Source organism: Barbus barbus (genome assembly GCF_936440315.1).
Source record: "Barbus barbus genome assembly, chromosome: 20".
Lineage (NCBI taxonomy): Eukaryota > Metazoa > Chordata > Actinopteri > Cypriniformes > Cyprinidae > Barbus > Barbus barbus.
This window is the reverse complement of record NC_136748.1, coordinates 20,995,696-21,005,945: the sequence shown is the minus strand read 5'-3', so window position 1 is coordinate 21,005,945 and position 10,250 is coordinate 20,995,696. Positions and strand designations below refer to the sequence as shown.

Sequence of the window (10,250 nt, the reverse complement as noted above, 5' to 3'; positions counted from 1 at the left end):
ATGATGATGTATAAATTTCAATTTCGAAAAATTGACACTTAAGACTGGTTTTGTGGTCCAGGGTCATATTTTAGTCTATATTAATTGTAAATACGACGTGCTAATTTACTCTCTTTTCTGCGGGTGTGTGTAACATTTTTTTCGTCTTAAATATGCGAAGTCTGATAATACGTTATTAGGTTTATTATTAAATTAATTTAAGGCTTGTCAAAGGAACAACAGGTCCCGAAAGCGTTCCAATTAAATGCGTTCTGAAAGAGAACCGCAGACTCAGTTCTCTCTGTGTTACTTCTGAGGTTGCCGAGCAACCGCAGATCATCAACAAAGCCTGCGAGGACGCGCACATGACAGCGAAGGACTGTAAACAAATGTGGAAGTTCTGTCGTGAACTAAACAAACATGTCATATAAAGCATTCCTGAGCCATAGTAAAGTATCAAAAGAGGACCAGGAGTTTTACGACTTAAAGAACAAGGCCGCAGAGTAATTACAGGGCCAACGGGGTTCCTCAGAAGATAGAAAACGTCCTGAACGAGATGTTTTGGCAGAAGCCGGATGATATCTATGGTTATCTGGTAACATACCTAACGTTACGCTTAAACATTTTATTTTAGAATTATAATTACACCTGTTGTAGAATTATAAATGACAATTCTGCCATCGCGTCTTGTAATTCCACCAGAATGAAGTCAGTATTGATGTTGGTCAGATCCCCATAATTACAGACCAACATAATGAACTGAAATCAATAACTGCCCTCTGCTCTTTTCAGGCGAACTATTTTTCCAGTCTCTCCTATACTCCTGTGATTAGTAAAATCACCGGAAGAGGGGTGTTTGATGGAAGAGGATTAACAGCAGTTAAGACCCAAGTGTACTGCATCATCAGAAATGAAGAAAAGGTATTTTCTGAAATCATCCACGTTTCCTACATTGCAGAGCAGTGATTAATTTGTCTCTAGTAAGTAGTCCTAAAATAATGAAATTAACGTTGATTTTTGTAGGCAACAAGGTGGATATCAGATCTAAGTGCCTCTGTTTTGATGGTTATGAGAAACTGGAAGCTGTTCGCCCTGTAACCTTTCACCTCGTGCCATTTGCACCTTGCTGAACAGTTCGCAGGAGAAATTTGTAGTGACACGATGAATTTAGGTCACAGCATGTCCACATACTCATGCACACACACAAACAACACAGAACAATTAGAGTAGGAGAGCACGTGCGCTTGTACTGTGACGCACGTGCCTCACAATCAATCATGAGCATCAGATCACTCTCTGACTCTCATTCTCCATCTGTTTTGCCTTCTCTCTATCACTCTGTTTATGTTCGCTAAGTAAGCATTATGCCTACTGGCATGGCCATATTGCAGTTGAGAGTGCTGCTGTTTTAGTTTGGCACATTTAGTGATTATGACAGTAATACATTGGGACAGGGAACAGGCCGGCTGTAGGCATGAGCTGGGAGAGCTGAGATTCATATCAGTGTTTGGGCAGTGCTGGAACATAATGTCACACTTTTTAACAGAGCTTTCTGTCTTCTGATCCTTGCTTTAGCATTAGTCCAACACAAAAACATTCATCTTTGCAGAGAATATTTACTGCTCCTCTTATGGTGCAAGAAATGCATTGTTTTCAATGTGAAATCCACACATTTTGACATTGAAACACAAAGATGAAGTGGTGAACTTCATGTACAGATTGTTATATTTAGACCTTGGTCTTTTCAGTCTTAAATTTTGAAATGGCTTATATTCCCGACCATGAGCCTCTTGATTCATTCATTTTAGAAGAAACAGCTGTATACATTTTTTTAAAAGGTTCACTCCAGGAATGATAACTATAAAGATAACAATAAAGATATAGTTCTTAAAATCGTTCTCAATATTAAAGAATAGCAGAGTTCACAACACAACTATAAGGATAAAGGCACAGAGAAACAATATAATTGGAATCACTTTCAGAATGATTTTTTCCAGCTGATGAATGATACAAACGTTGACAGCCAATCAGAATCCATCCTCCTATAATGAGCTCAAGAATTTTAAGCTGAAATGTCATGCAGTGTGTGTGTGCAAATAAATGTTTTTATTATATTCCATTGCAATATTTGGCCCCTGGAAATAATTTTAATTTCTATTTTCTTTTTCTAAACATTAAAAACAGTTTAAAAATAGTTTTAGTAAATCTAAAACTATTAAATAATATTTTTGGTAAGTAAAAAAGCAAAACTAATAATAATAATAATTTAATAGACAAACAAACAAATACATACATACATACATAAATAACATTAAAAACTACAAATAATATATTTTGCCTTGGTAATACCTGAAATAGGTTGAAGTTAAATTACTAAAATTACTACATGTAAAACTGAATAAAAATTAGTTATAGAGAAATATTAAAAAGTCATGAAACTCAGTCAAAAGCACATTAAAACACTTTGTATATATAAATTAAAACTTAACATATAAAATAACTAATTTAAAATATTAATAAATACTATAACAGTATATAAATATTACGAAAATAACACTGCTTACTTTGTCAAATAGTTTAGTTAGCTGATTAAAATGAATTGAATCTGAACAATAATTGAACAAGTCTACAATAGAATTGAATAAATATATCAGATTTTCCAAATACAATACAGAAGAATTCATTATGTGGGCACATTTTCAATGGCTTTTTGTGTAAATCACAGGTGGTGTGCAGTGCAGTGATGAGTGGCCCTAGTGATGGTCTGGAGGCTGATGATGTGGTAGAGTCAGGGGAGGCATTTTCTAACAGCAACCAGCAACGTCTGTCCATCACAACAGCTCTGAAGTGGATCAGAGAGCATCTCAGTCCAATGCTGCAAGGCTTCAACCCCACTGATCAAACTAATGTAGACAAACTACTCAGATGATCGCAAAATACACAAGCATCACTCAAAGAACACTTTAATAATATTTTTAAAGGGTATTTAGCTGCACAGTAAAACATCACTGATGTTACATAATTTGAGGTCACACAATAAATACATCAGAATAGTAGATGGATCAGAGTCAGGTTAAGTGAGGATGCCACAGGAGGACAACAACCCATCTCAGTGCAGCAAGTAAAAAAAAAACCCTGTGGGATTCAAAGACAGGATTCCAGCCAATATCCTGTCATCGCACTGATCTGAGACCTGTTGTAAAAGCAGTCTGAAGGACTCCACACTTCTCTGTTTCATAGAAAGCCTACTGGGAGCTGCTCTCAGATACATTAGCAGCTTGTACTGAATCACATGTGCATCATTCTTTGTGACGGTGACACTGTTTTCACCTTTTCACTGAATCCAGACTTTCTTGAAATCTTAGAAAAAATCAAGGGTATGCAGATTTAAAGGTGCCCCAGGTAACCTTTTATACTTTTAAAAACCTTTTACCTCTACAGAAATGAATAGTACTTTTGAAAAATCAGTTTAAAATGATGGCATTCAGTTATATCAGTGGCCTAGAAAAAGCTGTTTTATACTGCATGGAGTGGGTCTTCTCATGTGGTGGCTGCAATGTCGACATCGCACGCTCAGTTAAATGCTTCTCACTTAATCTCCGTAACCCCACCATTATTGGACATTTTTGCTAGAGAAATAATCAGGAACAGAAAACTTTGATGCTTCAGCTCTCCTTTAAGATTTAGATGATATAAGACAATATAGTGCTGATCCTTCACTGACCTCTCCATCCCCTGCACTTTCTTCTGCCATCACTGTTTTTATATTCAGGTAAAAAAGTAAACAGCACAGAGAAGCCCCTCCCTCCTGCAGAGACCCCAGTGCCACAGCTGCCAGGGGCTACGGCAGTGGGTGTGGTTTCTTTGGCTGTGGCAAAAACTGCTGCCAGACTTCTAGGAGAACCCTTATACCAACATATCACATCAGTCAGAGTCCCACAGGTAAAATACCATTCATAAGTTGGGAGTTGGTAAGATTTTATACTCACTTTTATGCTCACAAAGGCTGTTTATTTAATCAAAGATACAGTAAAAACAGTAATGTTGTGACATATGACTTTAAAATTTATAACTTTTCTATTTTAAAATGTGATTTATTCATGTGACAGCAAAGCCAAATTATTCCAGCCTTGATCCTTCACATTCATTCGAATATGCTTATTTAGTGCTCAAGAAACGTTTTGTGTTATCATCTTCAATGTTGAAAGCTGTTCTGCCTAAACATGCATTCATTCATTCTGCAGTTTTTTCAGGATTCTTTGATTTACAGAAAATTCAAATGAACAGTATTCATTTGAAATTCTAAATGTCTTTACTGTCACTTTTGATCAATTTAATGCGCCCTTGTTAAATAAAAGCATTAAAAGAAAATTAACCATCCAAGATGTAGATTAGTTTGTTTCCTCATTGGAAAGGATTTGGAGAAATTTAGCATTACAGCACTTGCTCATCAATGGATCCTCTGCAGTGAATGGGTGCCGTCAGAATGAGAGTCCAAACAGTTGATAAAAACATCACAATAATCCAGAAGACTCCATTCCTTCAATGTATGTCTTATAAAGTGAAAAGCCATGTGAACATATTCAAGTTCTCATAAACACACAACTTTTTACTTCAAAAGAGTGGATTACTGTTTTATCTCACTTTGACGGCACCCATTCACTGCAGAGGATCCATTAGTGAACAAGTGATGCAATTTCTCAAGAATCTGTTCCAATGAAGAAACAAACTTTTAAAGTGTATGTAAATACATAGACACATCATGCATGTTAATCATCAAATTAACTTGAGTACTTGAAGAATTGCATTACGGGAGAAGACTTATGTACTGACTTATTAGATAGAAATACACTGAACACTATACTGATGTAAAACTCCTTTTATCCTCTTCCTCATTTCCTTTGAACCGCTTTAGGCTCAGAGTGAGATGCACCTGCCTGTGCCCATGATTACAATTCTGAGCTGTGGAAAGGACTCTGCGGGTAAACTCAACCTGCTGGAGGAGGTCATCCTCATGCCCAGCTCATCACAAAGAGTCAGAGAAGTATAAAAACACTTAAACACAAACAAACACTCTTTTAGTAAAGTAGGCTGTTTTCAGCACAGAAGTGTTAATGCTTTGCTGACTGCTCCAGTCTCCATACTGCTTATCTTTAGTGTGTGTGTGTTGGCCTTGCAGGTCATTGGCATGGGCCTTGAGCTGCAGTGTGAAATGATGAGAGTTTTGAATGGATTTGCGTATAAAGCTGGGGTAAGGATGCTCTCATAGGGTTTGACTCTTTGACAAAGGGACATAATGTTCTATGCTCTGGCTCACACAAAAGCATCAAGCAGTTTGTTTTTTTATGCTTTGATGGGGTAATTATCCGCACATCACCATCTGAATGAAATAAACAGGCCTCAATCACGTGCAGGGCTTATGAATGGCGATTGAACCACTTAACAGCATGTTTTTTAAATATATATTTATGTTTAGAGGGGAGACTATTACTGGTGCACTATGCATTGTGGGAACCTCAGAGCAAGTTATGTTATAGCCTCTGTAAAGACTTTCATAACATAGGGTAGGAGTGCTGGGTTTGGTTTAGTTCTAACGTACCCTTGTTTTCAGTTGAGCTTGTTCAGGTGAGTTTTATTCACAGGTAGAACTGAATTCTGCCAGAAGTGCAGGAATGGCTTCTGGAAGGATGCATAATGGATTATCAATGGGATATCATCTCCCAGTAAACACACAAACGTACGATTTTCTGGTATAACCTCCTGGGATCCAGCAATTGGTGTAATTTGCTTTTCATCAATTTCTCTAAAACCATACATGCCGTAGATATACCTTGTAGAAGAGGACATCCTGGGCTTTTTAGAGATAGGGTGTGATTACTGCCTCTCTTTGTTTTTTAAAAATGTCTGACATCAAAAGGTCAATTTTATGGAAAGAAGAAAAGTAAATGTATTGTTTCTGCAGTTATCATTACATATTAATATGCAAATTAGACAACCATTTTGGCTATATTTACACAAACTGTGAAATAAATATAAAAGAGTAAATGCTACATATCCATTCAGAAATTTGGTGTCTAAGATTTGAATGTTTTATATTTAGATGCATTCATTTGATCAAAAGTGACAGTAAAGACATTTATAATGTTACAAAATATTTATATTTCAAATAAATGCTGATATCTTGAGCTTAAAATTCATCACAGAATCCTGAAGAAAATGTATCACAGTTTTCACAAAAATATTAAGCAGCACAATTGTTCTCAACATTGATCATATTAATTAAAATTAAAATGTTTCTTTTGAAAGAAGTCGGTTCTGAATTAAATAAACAGGCCTCAATACAGGCTTGTCTGACCTGTTTTCATGACAACAAAATTAAAAAGTTTTTAAATTAATAGTAATTATAATTTACATCAAAATATATTTTTGAATGCAAGAATAAACATGTAAACTGATTCATCTCATCCATCACAATCCTATGAAATATTTAGTTCCTATACATGACAAAGAACATTATTGAATAATGATAAACGTGTGAATGAATGAATAAATAATAAAGCCCATGCACAATTTTTTATATATTTTAACATTTGCCACAGCAATCTGTGAGTTTCTTGAACACCAAATCAGCATTTTAGAATTTCTGAAGGATCATGTTTTGTTTAGCATAACAGACTTCTTTCAAAAACAGCAACCGTTAAAAAAAACAAAAAACTTACTAACCCCCAAATTTTGAACGGTAGTGTATGTAAAGTAATTCTGTGTTAACTCTAATAACAATCAAGATAATGGTCTCAAGCTAGTATACTGTCTGTAACTTTTCAGAACCATTTCTGTTTTGCCATATGTTGCCAGTATTTCATTATGATGTATGACATTCCTGTCTTTCAGCCTATAGGTGTATCAGAAGAGGGAGCGTTACAGGTGGGGTTTGAACATCCAGAACAGGCTCTTGATCTGGTCACAGAGGCATGTGCTAACCTAGCATTGCCTCTGGGTTCAGACTTGCACTTGGCTATAAACTGTGCAGCATACGGCCTGATGGACTATGTGAGTGATGGGAAGACAGAACAGGGAAATTATTATTCTCACATTCACTCAAAACAAGTACTGCAAATGTTTAAAATGAAAGTTTACATAATATACATTAACCATTTTAAATGTTTCTCTTGCTGTCTTCTAGTCACGCGGGAAGTATGAGGTGATGTCAGGCTGTCACAAATCCCCAGATGAATTGGTGGACATGTACGAGGGTCTGATTAATAAATATCCTGTGATCACATCCCTCATTGATCCTTTCAGGAAAGAGGTGAGATTTAAAAAAAACATGCATTTATCCCTTTTTATTGGTATAAAGCAATACTAGTGTACCAAATGTCAGCTCATCTGGTTGAACTGACAGCGTGTATCTGAGTTTAGGATGTAGATCAGTGGGAGAGGTTGGCTTCAGTGATTGGTCAGTCATGCTGCCTGATTGCTGATGCTGCATCCAATCTCTGTCATCGCTGGAGTGAAGCGAAACCCCTCCCACCTGGGGTCACCAGGGTCATTATTAGGCACCACAGTGATATGACCATCTCTGACCTTATACAAAGCATAGCAGAGCAGAAAGGTAGGCTCCAAACATGAGCAAACAGAACGAAAGAGTGCTTTACTCAAATCTAAGTGCTCACTGTGTGTTCTGGCATAGTCACTTTGACAAAAATTTGCAAAAGCATTACATCAAAGTCTAAATATATTAACTGTAATAAGTATGTAACTCTTCCCTATGCACACTGAGATGCAGAGACGATGCTGGCTTCAGGCAGTGGCGATACATCAGTTGTTGACCTGATAGGTTGATTTTTTTTAGGGAATTCCTTTCTCAGTGGCATGCAGTCTCCGATCAAGTCTTTTGATAAAAATATAAAAATAAATAGTGAAATTAGATTAATTTAGTTCCTGAATATGTGCCAATGAACATGCCAGTCAAACAACTGATGCAGCTCATAAAATTACATTTTTATCATACCATAGATTAAATGTGTTGCTGAACACAAACCAAATGTATGATTGAGTCCAAAGAACTGAGAGTAATAATTTTTCTAATTTAGTAGAAATTTTTTAATTACAAACTATATTGTTATAGGATAATTTGAACAAAAAAAAAAAAACTACTAAAATTAACACGAATGTCAGAATTTAGCTGATTTGATTAGTGACCTGTAATGGAGAATCTTAAATATTTCTTCATTTAATTTGTTTTACATTTTTCAAAATCCAAAAACTTTTTAGGTTTAATTAGATTTTGAGTCACAGTTTCTGTCTTGTGGACCTCACCGTATGTGTGTGTTTAAAGGCTGTAGGGTCAGGCGTGTCCTTTCTCAAACTGGGCGGGTTGAGAGGAGGAGAAAGAATGGACAAATACAATCGTCTGTTGGCGATAGAAGAGGAACTGGAGCAGGAGGCGATCCTGGGTAAGGCTCTCTCACATAATGGCAAGTGCTATTAAGTAGCATATTAAGAAAACACTGTATAGTACCTTTGTGTTTTTCAGATGCTAGAGAAAAAAAACAGCCTCTGTCAGATCTTTCCGAAACACTTAACTCCGGAAGTGGCTATGACTCTGTGACCATCTCTACTTGATGTGACTTCATCTCCTGTCTGTCTGCCTGACATTATCACAGTAGGGTTTGTCTGACCTGACTGCATGACAACAAAATGCATATTAATTACAATTCACATCAAAATATCTTTTTAGTGCAAGATTGTAAACATGTAAACTGACTCATCACATGCACCATATTTCTATGTGATATGCTTTAGTGCGTATAGATGGTTTATACATAAAAAAAACATTAAATAAGCATAAACATGTTTTTATATAAAGCCCACCCACAATTTTTAATGCATTTAAATTTTTTCACAGTAGTTACTGTGAACATTTCCACATATAATGGAAATATGTGGGATATGCCACCATATAATTATTTTGTGTGATTGTCCACAAAATTAAGTTAATTGTCTGTGTGTGTGTAATGTGTTAGTATTTTCCTTCCTGAAGACTTTCATTCCATGTGCTCCAGATTTACCTGTAAGAGAAAAATCACAAATTTAAATTATATTTACTATACTACATACTGAGGGTGCAAATGTTTTTTGAAAATCGCCTTTAAAGTTGTCCAAATGACGTTCTTAGCAATGCATAAAAATTTAGATTTGATATTTACAGTAGAATAACTTCATGGAACATGATCTTTAATATCCTAATGATTTTTGGCAGAAAAGAAAAATAGATAATTTTGACCCATACAAAGTATTGTTGGCTATTGCTACAAATATATACGTGCTGCTTATGACTGGTTTTGTGGTCCAGGGTCACATATATTATTTTTATTATATAATACATATATATATATATATATATATATATATATATATATACCCTGTGAAATATTAACTTCACCTCAGATTTAAATACATAATTTATGAATTTAATAACATATTTAAGTATATAAACGATATATATGCTATTATTGTTTTTAATTCTAAAATGCCTCTGCAATTCCCAAAATCTCAGACAGTGAACTCCGTCCTCCTCTTGTCTCCCCCCGACACAGACAGGCTTTTAGAGAAATCAAAGCTATTCTTCAATGATGAAGAGGCATAAAACAACCCATCACTTCCTTCTCCACATCCTCTCCTCACTATATACAGACAACAGATCCTGACACACACAAATACACACACACACACAGTGACTGAATGGGGCCAATTATCCAGCCTGTTCAAAAGGGCAGCAGTGTCCGCTTCATACAAGTGTTTGTGTCTGTTTATGTGTTTGTGTGAAAGAGTATGAATGGACTGTTTTGTGTTAACAAGTGAGAGAAAACACAAACCCACAGCTGTGCTGCGAAACTACAGAGCACAAGAATGTGACACATTCAGCTCCTAATCAACTCACAACATCTTCGTTATCTTGTTTACCTCTTAATTGATTTATAGAAATCATGAATTTACTAGCATTGCAACTTTTAGGGAGAGAAACAAAGCCCTCAAAATACACCAAACTTGCATGATGCAGATTGGACAGCATTTTGAAAGTGTACAATGGGTGACATCTGTATAAAAATAAAATAAAAACAGCTATTTGCACGCGGCGGGAGTGGAGGGGGTGCTGGGGGCATCCGCAGAGAGACAGAGAGATTTGAGACCAGCATTACAAGTTACTGTGGCTCCCTACCAGGCAATCATTCTGAAAAATAAACAAAATGACTAACAAAACAGGCTAA

General features: G+C 35.9%; 1 pseudogene across 1 annotated transcript; it reads left to right on the top strand.

The window, feature by feature from the left end:
• The first annotated feature begins 399 nt into the window (after positions 1-399).
• On the top strand, positions 400-8,604 carry LOC306886747 (enolase 4-like; annotated as a pseudogene). Its single transcript has 12 exons — positions 400-574; positions 772-900; positions 2,705-2,961; positions 3,667-3,921; positions 4,895-5,023; positions 5,159-5,230; positions 6,871-7,029; positions 7,163-7,288; positions 7,399-7,591; positions 7,766-7,812; positions 8,318-8,435; positions 8,516-8,604. The product of its transcript is annotated as an enolase 4-like (transcript).
• The last annotated feature ends 1,646 nt before the right edge of the window (positions 8,605-10,250 follow it).